The sequence below is a fragment of the Salminus brasiliensis genome, chromosome 15, assembly GCF_030463535.1.
Source record: "Salminus brasiliensis chromosome 15, fSalBra1.hap2, whole genome shotgun sequence".
Lineage (NCBI taxonomy): Eukaryota > Metazoa > Chordata > Actinopteri > Characiformes > Bryconidae > Salminus > Salminus brasiliensis.
Window position 1 is genome coordinate 16,068,539 of NC_132892.1, and position 14,421 is coordinate 16,082,959.

Consider the following 14,421-nt stretch of genomic DNA (forward strand, 5'->3'; position numbering starts at 1 on the left):
AGTTCACAGAACAGCTCATGATCCAAAGCAGACCACATCCTCTGTTAAACACGACGGAGGCACTGTGATGGCTTGAGCATGCATGGCTGCCTGGGGCACTGGATCACTAAAGTTTATTGATGATGTGACACAGGACAGAAGCAGCCGGATGAGTTCTGAGGTATTCCGAGACATACAGTGTGCTCAAATCCAGCTAAATGCAGCCAAACTGACTGGTCAGCGTTTCATAATACAGATGGACAATGACCCAAAACATAAAGTCAAAACAACCCAGGAGTTTATTAAAGCAAAGAAGTGGAATATTCTTGAATGGCCAAGTCAGTCACCTGATCTCAACCCAACCGAGCACGCATTTCACTTGTTAACGACTAAACTTCAGACAGAAAGGTCCACAAACACACAGCAACTGGAAACCGCTGCAGTAATGGCCTGATAGATCATTAAAAAGGAGGAGAAACAGCATCTGGTGATATCCATGAGTTCAAGACTTCAGGTGTAGCAGACTGGGGGGAAAAAAAAGTTAAATTATTTTCAGTAAAAAGAAATAGGGCCCCTTAATATTTTTATTTTATTTTTCTTTATTTCATTTGTTTGGATTACATTTAGGCTGGTTTAAACCTCAGTATAATTATCATTCTACTGTTATTAGTTTGGACTAAGGCTAATAGGTCATTTTCGTTTCTCCCAGTAGAGGCGCTCTTAGGCATCAGTGGTAAAGGACCTCCAGCCTCTGGCTCGGTTAGTGGTTCAGAATAAAGCTTTTGCCACAGGCTGATGACTCATTAACCTGTGTGCTGGTTTCTTCCTCGTCATGTAGAGGAATGGAAATGTCCCTACATACATTTTAGTGGTGAATCTATACTCTAATATGTTGATGAAGCCTTGTGCCATGTCTTAGTCTAAGTTAAATGTGTTTTGGTTAAGTTATATCGAGTGAATGAGAAGATGGAAAATATGTTAGCCATTTAGCTTAGCATAGGGGCATGTTCTAATCTGAGAATCCCACTCTTAGTACTTTTATATGTTCTGTAATCCAGTGTTTTTACTAAAAAAATTCTAAAACATTTGATACAACATAAGTTTAAAAGTGTTTTTCCATTATTTTGAGCTTCTTTAACAGCAGCATTTTCTCTTTATCTTAAGCAGTAGCTCAGCTGCATAGCTTGGTACAGTCAGAGGTGCAGTGAAGTTCTTTGGACTGTGTGTTTTGTGTTCAATTCTGTTCCAAGTGTTTGTGTCTAGTATTATATATGTCAGCCACAAAATCTAAAAGGAGCTTTATATTGGAAAGCTGGTTTATTTTCTATAAATATGTTATGATAAAATAACCATTATGCTCAATTTATCTTACCTCAGCTAAACATCAGTGAAGACGTTACTAATCCACTCAGCCAACATGTAGATAAAGAGTACATGTACATAACATTTTTAACATGTTTAAACATCTGGACATTTGAGTATTGAGAGATGGAGGTAATGTAACTCATAAAACTGAAGAAATATCTTTAAAAAACATTTCTAAAATGTAATTAATAGAAATGCAATTTCCCTGACAAGTTAGGACTCCTCCACATTTATTACTACTTAAAATTACTAAAATCAGCTAAATCAGGAGCAGCGCATCAGCTATAGATGATTAGAGCACGGTTAGAGAGGATTCTGGAGAAGCCTGTCTTATTTAAACCTCAGACATTTAGTTTGGTTTGCTTACAAGTAGAAACCTATTTAAATAAAGATGATTTCATGAAGGTACTTTTCACAGAGTCAAGTCCAACTGACTGTAGGACATGGGTCATCCTGTTGTGTTTCACATGTCCAAATGATAATTCATCATAGAAAGCTGTACAGTTAGAGAGTCTTAATGAACCAGTTGTGAACAGCTTGTGGCCACTTACAACAACAAGATTTTCTGATAACTCTCAGGATAACTTTCTGTCCTACTTTTTATTAATTTCCTCATAAACAGTTTGAATTTACCAAGTGAAATAAACACATACACATAAGACTTCCCAGCAGAGCATATTTATTTTACAAGATTCTGTGCTGTAAGAAAGTATTTACCCTAATTATCCCCATCTTTGCATATTTGTCACAATAATTGAAATTCAAATGTATTTGTGTAGTGCTTTGTAGAAATCCGGGTCCGAGCCTCTTTTGAGCAAGCCAACGGTGACAGTGGCAAGGAAAAGCTCCCTCAGAGCTAGAGGAAGAAACCTTGAGGGGAACCCATCCTCCACTGGTCGACACCGGCTAGCACAACACAAATACAAGAGTAAGTCAGGTAACTGGAAAGGATGACCAAGCTGAGGGTTTTACTGCCGGTCTGCCTGCAGCTGAAGATGATGATGCGGGTCAACCAACTGCTGAAGACCTGCATAAGCCCACCAACTAAGGCTCTGCCCAGTGCTCTGGAGAGTTCTGGAACATTGGGGTCTTCCCTCAAGTCTTCCCAGTGCTCAAAGGCGTCAAGTATGACTGAGGCTTTCCCCTCAGGCTCCTTCCAGGACTCAGAAGAGCTCTGGGGAATCAAGGTCTGCTTCCAAGGGTCTGAATGGTGCTCAGGAGAGCACTCACTCATCAATGCCTGTCCCCCTTGGCCTTGCCCAGGGGAACATAGTAGCATTGGCCCATGGCTTTGACCAGTGCTAAAAGAAGCACTAGCTAGCTACCCTTCTCCCCAGGCTCATCACAGAGCTCAGGGCCTCTGGCCAGAACTCAAGAGAGCAAAGGAACTTCCAACGCTTTCACCAGATTTAGGAGGAGCACTGTCTAGCTGACTCCCCTTCTCCAGGCTCCTCTCAGCCCTCAACAAAGCTTTGGAGCATCAGGGCCTGCTTCAAATGCTCTGATCAGTGCTGAATGGAGACCTGGTCGGCTGACTGCGTTTGCCCAAGTTCCTCTCAAGCTCCACACCGGATGATGGGGTCTGCTTCCAAGGTTCTGGCTGGTGATCAGTACAGCACTCCCTGATGGAGGCCTGTCCCCCAAGCTCTGCACAGCACTCTGGAAAGCATTGAAGCAGTGAGGCCTGCTTGAAAGGCTCCGACCAGTACTGAGCAGAGCAATGGTTAGCTGACACCATTTCTCCAGGTTCCTTTCTGCATTCAGGGGCATCGTGGCCAAAAAGGACTTCCTCCCAGGCTCCACTCAGCACTCAAAAGAGCGTTGGAGCATCGGGGCCTGCTTCCATGGCTCTGATCAGTACTAAGTGGAGCACTGGTTGGCTGATTCTCTTTTCTTAGGCTCCACCCAGTGCTCAGCTGCAGATGGGGTAATGGAGGCTTTACCCCAGGCTCTGCCCAGCACCAGGGTCTGCTTCCAAGGTCCTGATCGGTGCTCAAGAGAGCACTCGCTTGTCAAGGACTATCCCCAAGCTCTGCCTAGCACTACATCTGACGTCCTGTCCAGTGATCTGGAGAGCCCTCGACTATCAGGGCCTTTACTAAGAAGATTTGAAACAATTATGTGACAAATATGGATCTAGAAAATTTGAATCTAGACATTTTTACAGCACCGTAAACAAAAGCACTAATTAAATTGGCTGAATCACCCGCGTAAAGGCGTAACGCAGGGCTCTGCGGATGGCTGCCATCATCCTGGACAGAAACTTCCGAATTCTCTTGGAAAGCATCTCCGACACAGGTGGTTCTCCAGCTGCAAAAGACGAGATGAATCAGAAAATCAGCAACTAACAAAACTGTTTTCTTACTGTACTGAACAAACTGTATTCTACTTTACTTTTACATTCAAACAATAAAAAGTGATTTTATGAGACACACTTGATCAGCAGGCAGTAAGAAACACTGATATGAGGATGTCTAGCATTGAGATTAACTGTGTGTTCTGTTTCCTGACTCACATTCAAGATGATTTCCAGATGTGCTGGGCTGATGATCTTCAGACAGGCCAGTGGGACACACTTTCTTCTGATGAGCAAACATTTAACAAACAAAACAAAAGTCAAGATCTCAACACAGAAATATCATAAAGGAGCTCAAGCTAAACTATCTGTCTTATTATTAACACAATAATCATATTAACACATTCATGTTAACATATAACACATATTAACACTTGTGTGTGTGTGAGTGTGAGTGTGTGTTCACTACCAGATGGGTTAAATGCGGAGGACAAATACGTGCACCTTTACCTTTACCTTTTACCTTCATAGTTTAACAAATCATATGACGTGTTTATCATTGATCTACTAAAGCAAAAGCTCCCTTACCTTTCGTCCAAACCTGAAGAGAGTTTTTTTAGGTTGAATAAAATGAAAAAATCTCCTCTTTTTCTTCGCCACAGGAACTGGATCTGTGGGACAGTTGTCTTCTAGAGGGTCAGGTCTGGACGTGATGGGATCCTCCTCTTCTTGGGAGATGCTGTTTTTCTCCACAGCGTCCATCACCACATCACTTTCATCACTGCTTAGTGATGAGCATTCTGCGAACAAAACCCTCACGTCCAAAACAACCTTGTCATCCTCAAGGTTAGTTTGCTGGTAGTTTTTGGGCAGAGGGACTTCCTTCTCTTTTTCAGGGGCTGCAGACTGATCCAACAGACGGGCCCGGGCCGCTTTAACGGATCTCTGCAGTAGCTCGCGGATGATGTCCACAGAGTCCCTAGTTGATGTCTCAAAGGGAAGTTTCATTAAGTCGATGGGGACCCCTGCCTCAGCCGTTGTCATCAGCATTTCCAGGTCCTCATCAGTGGCAAGGCTGCTGGGCACGTAGATGCTCTCAATTTCTGATTCTCCAATACTGTCCAGAAGTACTTCTGGTATTACTGCCCTAGGGGACTTCGTCTGGAGCTCCTCAACGGACAGCTGAACTGTCTCCTTGTCTTGCACAGCAAGACTTTCATTAGATGCTGAGGCCATGTTTTCCATCCCTTCTTCAGCAGATATGATCAGATCGCTGGTTTTACAGTTGTCATCCATGATAACTATCAAGTTTAATGATGGACAGAATTAAATATGTAAATATAATCATGAGACCTCAAAGCTCATTATTAATTGTGGTCAGTCTATCAATCATCTGTTAGACTAAATATTAATTATTATTAATATGCCATAATAATTTTATTAAGAGAATAGAGAGGGTGAGACTGGGAGGAGTAGAGGGTCCTACCTGCAGGGTGGTTGTTGTCCTAATGAGCTTCTGTTTGAACTGTCTGAACTATTTAAGTGCAATCTGGAGTTGCCTATTGTGATGTCATCGATTCCGTTGCTGCCATAGCAACGATACAGAGTCAGTGCAGCTCATCCACTCAGCATAAACAGACAAATCACAACACTTAGACTATATAACTACACAGGACAAGCAGCTTTCTATTAGGGGTATCCAATTAACATTGATCTCAGAATCGTCAGAGCTGAATTAACACCTACAGTAATTTAATTCCACCTGGACACCAATGTAAAATGTTCAAATTTTGTTCAGTTCCTGAAACTAAAATGTAATGAATATCCCTGATAAATTACTTATCTACACCAAAACCACTTAAAGATCATGGATTCACATTTTTTAAAATGATTTCTTGTGAAGTTGTTTAATCAGGATGGCAGTAATTCCCTAAGATATCTATAAAGCAATGTTATTTATAGTGTAGTTCAGTGGTAATGTGCATGTGTCAGAGCATGGTGAACCGTAGGATTTGAGACTACTGCCATACATACAGCAATATGGGAAATAAGACAATCCATAACATGAGAATGAGGAAAGTATTTCAGAATATGAATAATATTGTTTACATAAACAACCTGCACAAATAAACAAGTTAACAATTCAGCTCAAAGCACTGCTTATTAAATCACAGTACTGCTTATAAAATCAAATGGGTCAAATGAAGAGCCTGTTTGAGACATAATGAGATAAAACAGTAAATAGTCAGAGAGAAAAGAACAGTTCATATAAGATGTTGTGTAAAAAATGACTAATGAGGTTATTTAGGTGTTAAGTTCATACTGAGGTGGCTTCACAGGGCTTCTCTGTTCTGTAGTCAGTGTTTCTATAGTTTCTCACTTCAGAAATGGGACAGGTTGTTCTGCAAAGCATACTGTGGATTATTCTAGTTACAATATTCAAAAAGAAGTGTATGCTTTACAGTGTGCTTTGCAGAAGAGCCGTGTTCACTCACCTTTTTTAATACTATTGTGAGGGACGATGTACCTAAATGTTTCACTCACCTGTACACCTGTGTAATGTGACGTGATAATAAAAGTGATTTGATTTTTTTTTTTTGGTGGCTCAAGGGGTTGTTAGAAGAGATGTCCACAAGGGGGTGTTATAGGGCCATTATTCCTGGTAACTCTGCTGGTGACAGAGTGCTAAGAAGGCTGAGAGAAACTATAGAGAAAGTCTACCAGCTGTATTTCTATTCTTTACAGACCTCTTTCTTTTGGGTTGGTACTAAGTACACCGCACACACCTACATGTGAAATCTTAAAAGACATGATGTTCTAAAAAATGTTTTATTCATTTGTTTATTTATGATATTAATTAACAACTAAAATTAGCATACACATTTTAGACTGCATGCTTTATGAATCGTCTGCTAAGAAATAGAGAGCCTGTTGCAGGGGTGGGTGGTCACTAGTTACCTTTACACATGATAATAGGAGGATGAGAATGGGAGTCTAGTTTTCCTTTCAGTTTAGTCATGAACTTCATTTTTGAGTGTAATGTTGTCATGTTATGTTGGTGAGCATATGCATGGCTCTGTGATGGATCATGTGTCTAATTTGAGAGCTTTTTTTAGACCAAAAATATAGTAAAAAGAAATCAACCGTAACAGACACTGATTGTATCTAAAGTTCCAGTGCAGCTCTATAAGTTATTCAGTATTGAAGTATTTTATTTTAATTCACTAATTTTCTACATCTGTCACTCTGCCAATAAAACGTGAAGCTCTGGAGCAGCCGCACAGTGACCTAAGGTCGCCGGGATAGAGGGATTTTAGTCCCCGAGCACTGGCTTAAGGAGCAGTTGAACTGTGTTTTCGGAGTGATGGAGCTCCATCCAGTACCTTGGGCTGAGTTGGAGTGCATAGACTAATCATCCAGCATCAGTGCATCAGGAATTGCTACGTGAACCAGACCTTACAACCGTGACTTTTCTTGTGCCTGTGTCCACAGAAGGAGATTTCACTGGGCATCCGTTTGAAATACAGGTGCAGAACAAGTGCTTAAACAATGATGCACCACTGATAGCTAGAACTGCGGCTGTCTCTCCAGATCTGCTGAACGATATCAGGGTACAGAATGACTTCCCCGCCCCTCCTCAGACAACCAATGGGCCTCTTGCACACTCATGCCCTGGGGATTCAGCAATGTATGTAGTGGGTATATATTAATGGGTGCATGTCAGAGTTTAGCCAGTTCAGAGTGTGAGGGGGAGAAGAGTGTTTGTCAGTCTGACTGTCCTGGACTTCACACTCCTGTAGGGTGTGGGTGTGTACTGTCCCTGATAATGCTGTGGGCCCTGCTGATGACCCTGGTCCTGTAGTTGTCCTGCTTTACTGTGATTGTAGTGTACTGTAAATGTAGTGTTTCTGTACTGTAAAACAGTATGTTTATGACAATTAACTGTACTGTAAGTATAGTGTATATAGATGACTGTACTGTAAAATGTGTGTACTACAAATTAGTACATTAAATAACAAAAATCTATTGTGAATTACTGTTATGTAAAGTTACCATATGTTTATTATAATTAAGTGTACTGATTATTTTAGTGTACAATAAATGTAGTGTACTGTAGTTTGACTGTAATGTAGTGTACTGTATATTTATTACAATTCACTGCTGAATTCATTCAATTCATAAATTCATTAAATTTATTAAATGAATCCAGTTTTACGTACAACAGAATGAACTTACAGTGGAGGAAATAAGTATTTAATCCCCCACTGATTTTGAAAGTTTGTACTCTAACAAATAATTAAACAGTCTATGCTAGCTTTATTTTAACAGTGAGAGAAAAAAAACTGGAAAATGAATTAATATTTAAATAAAAAATAATTTGCATTTCATTGCGGGAACTAAGTATTTGATCCCCTAAAAACCATGACTAATATTGGCTCCCACAGACCACTGACACACCCTAATCTCAGTGAAGTCGTTACCTGCATGAGAGACACCTGTCCCAAATTGTCACCTGTGTAAAAGGCCATCTGCCAAGAGACTCAGTGACACTCCAACATCTCCACCATGGGCAAGACTAAAGAGCTGTCTAAAGATGGCAGGGACAAAATTGTTGAGCTACACAAGGCGGGAATGGGCTACAAAGCCATAAGTAAGAAGCTGGAAGAGAAGCTGACAACTGTTGGTGCAATTATTCGGAAGTGGAAGAAGTACAACATTACTGTCAATCGACCTAGGCCTGGAGCTCCATACAAGATATCACCTCGTGGAGACTCACTGATCATGAGAAAGGTTACAAATCAGCCAAGAATTACATGGGAGGAGCTGGTTAATGATCATAAGGCAGCTGGGACCACAGTCTCAAAAAAAAAAACAAAAAACATTGATAATACACTGAGACGTAATGGCTTAAAATCCTGCAGTGCACGCAAGGTTCCTCTGCTCAAGAAGGCTCATGTCCAGGCTCTTTTCAGCAAGCCAGTGGCAACAGTGGCAAGGAAAAACTCAAAAGGGGAACCCATCTTCCTCTGGTCGACACTGGATAGCATGCATGCAGGTAAAGAGTCACAAGCAATCCTTCTAAAGCATTTTGTAAACAAAATGTACATGAAGGCAGCATAACTCTGTTCACAGAGAATACAGTAGCAGAACTATTAAAGAACACAGTTGCGTGACAATTTTCATACAGAATACAGTAGCATATAATCACTGAAACAGCAGATAGGAGCATGAATCTAAATACAGAATACAACAGTGCTGCTCTTCATATTCAACATAGAGCTTTAAGCTCCCTCTATTAATTCATTTTCCATACATCATTCATCCACCTTCAGGCTGCAGTAGTTTAGCCCCACTAAGACAATAATGCTTAAGTTGCATTTCAGAAAAATGCAGCCAATCAGAAGAAAGCTCATTTACATAACGACACAGTAATAGAAACAGCTTGTTATTATTTTAATGGACTAAGGGCAGGTTTGGGTACATAAAGCTCCATAAAACAATGTAAGTAAGACTGAAGAGAAAAGGTCAAATAAAATGTAGACTTGGAGAGTAAGGGTAATACTAGAACTCTACAAAGCCATGGATGTTGTTGCTCACTGTTATTTTATTAGTGACAAACACCTCAACCATGTGGTAGCTCAGACAGAGCAGAGGCAGGTAGTAAAGACCTGGTGTTCGGTCAGAGCAACATGACAGCACAGTAAGACCTTCAGCTCCGCCAGATGGACGTTACAACAGTCTACTTGCACGCTCTGATTGATTGTGAGATGTATATGGAGCAATCAGAGGGATTTGAAGGAAAGTCAAATACAGGTGTCAACTGAATAAGTCATTGTATGCTCTTAAACAGTCTGGATGATCGAGATGAAAATGGCTTTCCACAGAACCCAGCAGACCATTGTGTCTACGACAAACACACTGAAATCAGGATGATACTGATAATCTGGGTTGAGGGTCTGAGGTTGAGGTAAAAAAGATGCCAAAAGCATTCAAGATGAAGGATCTAGGAAAACTGAACCACCAAATCCCAATCACAAAGCAGCATGTAGCTTGTTTGTTGTGATGACGCGCACAAGACCTGATCAAAGTTGGAGCAGTTAAATAGTCGCAGTACTTGTCTGAGCCAAATGAACAACACTGGACTGCAGTAGAGCACGTAATTAGGTACTTAAAGGGTACAACTGATCATGAACCGTTACAAAAAGAGTGGAGAGAAACTGAAACTTGAGGTAAACTTGAACTAAACACGGCCTCTTACTTCCTGCTCTGTCTACACATGAAGCAGAACATATGGCACTGGCTGCAACCACTCAGGAAAGCTACTAAATGCCATGGACAGTAATCACCACTATGCACCTGTGAAAATATCTGAAGACAACCAAGAAGCAATTGATCTTTGGAAGACAAAATTTTTGGGGCATCTGCGGCTGCTAGGACTAAAGGACACAATATTAAACTCCTCACACGAGTGAACAGGATAAAGACAGTGATGAAAATGAAGACGCATATGCTGACGTTTGGAAGCTCGTTTCTGGATGTTTCTGGAGGAATGCTAAGGGTTACAGACAAGTAATGGGAGTGGATTACATTATTACTACCAATGTCAGCAGGAATAACAGTTTATGACTGCTGGTAAGTTTGGTAACAGTGCTGAAAGGGAATCTAGGGTGTTTGATGTTATTGCATTTAACAACATTTCTTTGATTCTGATTGGAGCAACACTGTCAAGACTATACCAGAGCACAGCCTGCAGATCATCTGTTACAATGCTCTACATCTGCAGGGTGAGATGGTTCAATCTGCAAGGTTATTAATGAAAACACTAGCTGTTGAGGTTGTTATGGTACATTTGCTAATAAAGGGGGTGGCAGGTGGAGATCATGTTTGAAGTAGTTGTAAAACAGGATTAGGTGTTGGTTGGAGATGGAGTCAGGTGGAGAAATACAGAGTTCTCTTAATACCCAAGGGCAAAATTTAACGTAATGTTAAGGGGGTCCTGAATCAATGTCTGATCAGTAGAAAGAGCTGCTTCTGATAAAACCACAGCAAATTCACCAAGGCCATAGACTGTGATAAGCAGGAAATTGTGCTGCTTTTTGGAAGCCGGAGACTAGCCTGCCACTTTAAGACTAAGCACCCCAAAAGACGGTTAACAGATCTCCTTCTCTACTACGAGTCCCGTCTCCCTAACCAACATCACTAACAGGATTGGCTTTGTTGTTTCTTGGCAACGTGGGAGAGGCTGTGTTTGTGAAAAGCACCAAAGCTCGGTCAACTACATGTTCAGGTAGGTCGAGTGAGAGACATCGTTCAATAGTTACGTGCACAAAAATTTCACCTTGTACTGATTCAGTAATACAGTGCAGTTTATTACAAATGAGGAATGATTCCATAGTCCATCATACGGACCTGGTGCTAACCCTGAGTGTGTGTGACAGTTAGCCTAGTTTGGTGATCTATTAAAAGATTAGGAGCTACTTTACATCAAGTCAATGAGTAGAATCAACAGTGATGGTAATACTCACACTCTACAAAGCCAGGACTGATTTTGCTCACTGTTCATAAAGCAACATCACCGTGTTATTTGGTCAGAGACAAACAACCCGACTGAGTGGCAGCTCAAACAGAGGAGAGGTAGGCAGAAATGACTTGGTGTTAGGTTGGAGAAACACGATCAAGGTTAGAATGGAGCACAGTCTGCAGATCATCTGTTAGATGATCAAGATCTTTAGGGTGAGATGGAAGGAGATGGTTAAATCTGGAAGATTATTAATGAAAACGCTAGCTGTCGAGCCACATTACAGGATATACTAGAAGGCATGACAACAGAGAGGTACAGAGTCACACTGTAAAAGAGCAATTCTTGGCTTATTTATCTCCATATGGAACAGAAAAATGTGTTTGTTCAGATAATGGTACAGAGTTCACAGCAAGGGATTTGCAGTCATCATTCAGTGAGAAGGGCATAAGGCACGAGACCTCTGCACTGACCACATCAAAATACAGCTGAGTGGAATTGGAGAACCCTCAGACTGACCAGTCAATGGCGGATGATTTCCATGGGGAGAGGTGTGTACCCCCATGCCAACAGCTAACCATGTTCATCAGACTCCAGAAAAGGTTCAAGAGTCTCAAACTGATGCTCAAGATGGCGCTCAAACAGAGGAAGACAGAGACACGCCTTAGCTGACTGTGTCAGATTTTGAAGACCAGACACTGACCAACTACTGACTACTGTTACAGGGTCTGTAATGGACCAAAGAGCCAAAGATAACCATGTTTACCATTTGTGTCTGACACATATGGAATTTGGCCTCCTCCTTTAACCCATCCATGCAGTGAACACACACATACACACCAGTAATTAAACACACACACAGTGACAGTGCCTGGAGTGGTGGGCAGCCATTGCTGTGGCGCACAGGAAGCAAAGAGGGTGAAGGGCCTTGCTTATGGGCCAAACAGTGGCAGCTTGCCGAGCCAGGTATTGAACCCCTGACCCGGTCATCAATAGCTCGGTGGTTCAACTGCTGAGTCACCACTGCCCCCAAAAGGTGTCTTTTGGCAGTGGCAGTTCAAACCCACGCTACCAAAGAGACTGGAACCTCAATCCAGCCCCTTAGACCACTCAGCCACACTAACAAAATCCCAGCTTTGCGTTGAAGCTACGAAAGAGGAGAGGACTTCTCTCGGGCTGGAGTGAATGCGTGAGTGAACACACATGGGTGTACGATTTAAAACAGTGTAGATGGGTCTGAAACGTACAAAGGGTTACAGTCAAGTAATGACCTTGAGCTCCACCAGGGCATGAAAAAACAAAAAAACTAAATGGTAATAAATTGAACCTAAACTCTGCATACAAGGGAAATCTGCTCAGAGTAGAAACACTGTAAAAAACACAAGACCATGTCTGTTCTACGTGTGTTACAGAACACCAAACCCATACTGACCAGGCAATGTCAGATGATGATGAATATGATGATGATGATGATTTCCATGAGGAGAGGTGTGTACCCCCCTGCCGACAGCTAACCGTGTTAATCAGACTCAGGTTCAAGAAAGACAGACATGGTACACGCTATGCAAAGAGAAAGCACCTCAGGATTTAGCTGACTACGTGTCAGATATTGAGACCAGATAAGACCAGACACTGACCAATCAGCGCAGACAAAAAGGGAAAGAATTCTCTTTATTGTCTTAAAAGCTGGGATTGTAACTACTTCAGGTGTGTTACTCAGCGCTCGGCATATCTTAATTTCAGTGATATCTATAAAGCCACAATCTTGTTGTTTTTAATTGTAGAGTCCCCCTGTCCTGCACGTTTTATTGCAGGGATGTTCAGTCTTATCTGCAAAGTGCCGTGTAGCTGCAGCTTCTCCATCCTAAACAAGCTGCAGGACACCTGATTCCACTTGTTTAATCAATTAGTGAGTCTTCAAACAACTGATCACATGTGCTTCTGCTTGGCTGGTATGAAAAGCTGTAGCCACACCGGCCCTTTGTGAGTAAGATTGAACACCCACACCACTGAGGGAGGGTTTGTAACTCATGATCAATAAGATAAAGGCGTGTATTTGAAAAGCTTCTCAATGTAGGAATGCAGATATGGGATCAGAGTCCTCTGTTATTTACAAAGACAAGAACTGCTCCTAAATTAGTGCATTACCTAGCAGCTGATTGTCTGCTTATATAAAGAGGCTTTTAACTCTTTAAAATAATCTTATTGTCTTAGTTTCTGCTGTTCCCACATTTACTACACCTTTATGTTAAAAAAGTGACAAATTCCAGCAGATTTTAAAAGTATTGAGAAAAGAAGTTATTCAGTGGATCAAGAAGTGTGTCCACTATTCTTAAAAGCTCATGTATAGACCTTGATGGTCAGGCAGAGTTTTAAACTGCTTTAAGAGAAAATGCAGGAGCAGTGCTTGAGCAGTTCTCTACCAGCTACATGATCTATATAGAAACAGAACTCCAGCAGAATCCACCGTGTGTATGAACGTGATGAGACTCCACTGAACTATGCATGTAAGGCACCTTTTTCCACCCTGTATCCTGTCATTATTTTAAATGCATTTTTTAATAATGCAATAGCATTAAACATTTTTGATAATGTAATAGCAGTGATGTGTGAAGATTAAGACACACATAGGGCTGGGCCTAAATGTCCAAATATTATATTAAAGGACCATAAACTCAATTTTTCCTCTTTTCTCTTCAATCCTACATAGTGTTTGTGGAGTTGTGTGAACAAAAAATCACGCATCATCCCTTACAATTAAAACTGGCTGTTTTTTATTTGAGGTCTTTTCAACTGTGTGAAATTCTGTTTCAGGTACTTTAAGCTAGATACAGTGGGGTATGAAATGTTTGATTTCTGATATATATATATATATATATATATATCAATATTTTTAGGATTACATTTCAGGGAGTTGAATCATGTTATCTGAAAAATGGGCTACGCTAATCCCCTTATAGAATCCATAGGGGGCGCTACAAGCTCTGTGTTGAATGTGAAGCGCAATGCTGTTGTATCCCGTATTCAGAGCTATGCTACTGAATTCTGTATGAAAAGTAGCAGAACTTTCCTACAGACCACAGTAACAGAACACTGTTCTACCAGAATAGAGTAGCGTAACGATGTCTTACAGAACACAGTAGCCTGAAACTGTTCATTCACAACAGAGTAGCATAACGCTTTCATTTAGAAGACATTAGAATCATTATTTTGATATAGAATAAAGTACCAGTACTCTTTCAACCAGAATACGGTAGCATAA